Below are 2,921 nucleotides of genomic sequence, written 5' to 3'. Positions count from 1 at the left end.
TTGCATCAGGTGGCCAGAGTACTGGAGCTTCAAATTCAGCATCAGTCCTTCCAATAAATATTCAGGACTGATTTCGTTTAGGATGGACTGGTTGGATCTCCTTGCAGTCCAAGGGACACTCAAGAGTCTTCTCTAACACCACAGTTCAAAAGTATCAATTTATCAGTGCTCAGCTTTCTTTATAATCCAACTCTCACATCTATACATACTACTGGAAAATCCAAAGCTTTGACTGGACAGACCTTTGTTGTCAGAGTAATGTCTCTGCTTTTTAGTATGTTGTCTAGGTTGGCATAGCTTTTCTTCCAAGAAGTAAGCATCTTTTAATTTCATAGCTGCAGTCACCATCTTCATTGATTTTGGAGCCCCCCAAATTAAAGTCTGTCACTGTTTCCTCAACTATTTGCCATGAAGTGATGGGACCAAATGCCATCATCTTAATTTTCTGAATGTTGAGTTTTAAACCAACTTTTCACTCAGAAACTATTAAATTGCAGTGCCACTTCCTTTCAAATATCTATTTAATTTCCTCATAAAGTAGAGAGATTATAGGTGAACAGAGCCGGAGGAGAAGAATATTTGAATTTCATCTGAGATTATGGTTTGGAGAAGGAGGCATATGCTGATCCTTGGAGAATGGCAATTCAGTGTCAAACACTCATCCCCTAATAGGCTTCAGACACTGTAGATATTATGCTAGCCACTATGGTAGGGACAATGATGAAACATACCTGAATAGCTAACGTGTTCTGGCAGGTACCAGTGAGTTTTTGTCACCAAGGACTTATGTACATTTCCCTAAACTCCCTGTTTATAACAGACACTTGTTGATCATGCTTTTTCTTTCCACAGATGTGAGATTTCAAATGTAAATTTTCATGCAAGAGGAAGTAACTCTTACTTGTGTGTAGCACTTCTCAGCTTATAAGACACATCTGAAAATTACAGTTGGTAGCCTCTCAGACACAGAGGAATTCATGGAAGTATGGAGCACTTAGATGACTTTGTAGAGTCACATAGAGTTGAAACCACTAGGAGAATCCAGATCTCATGGAGACAGCCCAGTGCTTCAGTAAATTATAACATCAAATGTTGTTACACGTGACAAACTGAGGGTTTGAAGAAATGGAAAGCACCATGGAAAAAAGTAAGGAAGACTTGAAAGGAGAACTGGGGCAAATTACCAAGGATATGCTCAACAGTCACTGTGACTGCACTGGTTTTATTCTGAGCCAATCAGATCACAATGCTTTCATGATTAACAAGTATCATTCTTTATTCTTTGTGGGTAATATGGGCTCAGGAAGGTATTACTTGCTGAATGGATGTCCTCAGGCCTCCCAAAAATGTGACTGAATCTGTCCTTTTGGGACACACACAGAATCCACACCCGCAGAAAATACTCTTTGTTGTCTTTTTGTTCATCTTCCTGTTTACTGTGCTGGCCAATCTGCTCATTGTCATCACCATCTCCCTCAGTCCCACACTTTCTGCTTTTATGTACTTCTTTCTCACTTACTTGGCCTTGTTAGATGTCTCCTTCACCTCTGTGAGCACACCCAAAATGATAATCAACCTGCTGTACCAGAGAAGAACCATCTCCTGGGGTGGCTTCCAAACTCAGCTCTTCTTGGAGCACTCCTGGGAGGATCAGAAATCATTGTCCTCATGGCCATGACCTATGACTGCTATGTGGCCATCTGCAAGCCTCTGCACTACATGACCATCATGTGACAGGGGCTCTGCCAGCTCCTGGTGGTGGTGGCATGGGCTCGGGGCATCCTGCATGGCACAGTCCAGATCTTTTCTCAATGGACTTGACCTTCTGTGGTCCCAATGTCATTGACCACTTCATGTGTGATTTCTTCTCACTGTTGGAACTTGCCTGCAGCGACACCTACAGGCTGGGAGTGGTGGTGGCAGCCAACAGTGGGGGCATGTGCTTGCTTCTTTTTTCATCCTAGTCACCTCCTACATAGCTCTCTTGAATTACTTGAAATCCCACGGCTCTGAAGGATGGCAAAAAGCCCTCTCTACAGGTGGCGCCCGCTTTATAGTAGTGGTGCTCTCTTTTGGTCCTTGTATACTCACCCACACACGTCCTGTGGCCATTTACCCTGTGGGCAAGTGGGTGACTGTGTTCTTTGCAGTCCTGTCCCATGTTAAATCCTATCATTTACCCAGTGGGAAACACAGAAGTGAAAAAAGCTATGAGGAATCTGTTGAAGAGGAGACTCACTTAGGATATTCAGGATGCCAAGAAAGTGATTATTTATGTACATAGCAAGGTTACACCTGTTTTAGATTGTGAAAAAAAAAAAGTTAATAAATTTTGCAGATCACTAATGAAAAAGAAAGACCTATAAAATAATATTTGTTGAATATTTACTAACAGATTGGTACTTATTTGAAATATTGATAACTTTTAAATTGCCTTGTCAAGGTTTCAATATTCACATTCATAGTTTCAGAATACTTAATTTAATTGAACCAACAAAAATAAACTCCTAGTTCAATAATTGTAGAGTATATTAGTCTCCAATGTTTTATTGCTGTTTCTCCAAATTCTCACATATGTTACATGTATAAAATTGATTTTTCCATAGGACGTTCATGTTAGAATCCATGTTATTTTCTTAGGCTATCATAAATCCAATAAATGAAAATTTTTGATAGATACAGGGGAACAGGACAGAAGGGGAGTGAAAAACTCAATGCAGATTTTTTCTGTTAATTTATAAAATTCAACAAAAGCAACAACCACAAAAGGAGGAAACAATAATTCACAATCTAATTATTTTATTAGCACAAAAACTAAGCCAGAATTTTGAAATTATTCTTCATTTGCTCTTAAATATCTTTATGGTTTACATATTTCTTGAAAATGAAGGAAATATTTTCTTTTTCTGTACCAAGGCTTG

At 39.3% G+C, this 2,921-nt stretch overlaps 1 pseudogene; it reads left to right on the top strand.

Moving 5' to 3' along the window:
- Positions 1 to 1,321: 1,321 nt before the first annotated feature.
- Positions 1,322 to 2,243, top strand: LOC105001651 (annotated as a pseudogene).
- The last annotated feature ends 678 nt before the right edge of the window (positions 2,244 to 2,921 follow it).

This window comes from Bison bison, unplaced genomic scaffold (genome assembly GCF_000754665.1).
Source record: "Bison bison bison isolate TAMUID 2011002044 unplaced genomic scaffold, Bison_UMD1.0 scf7180017855075, whole genome shotgun sequence".
NCBI lineage: Eukaryota > Metazoa > Chordata > Mammalia > Artiodactyla > Bovidae > Bison > Bison bison.
This window is presented reverse-complemented; position numbering and strand designations above follow the sequence as displayed.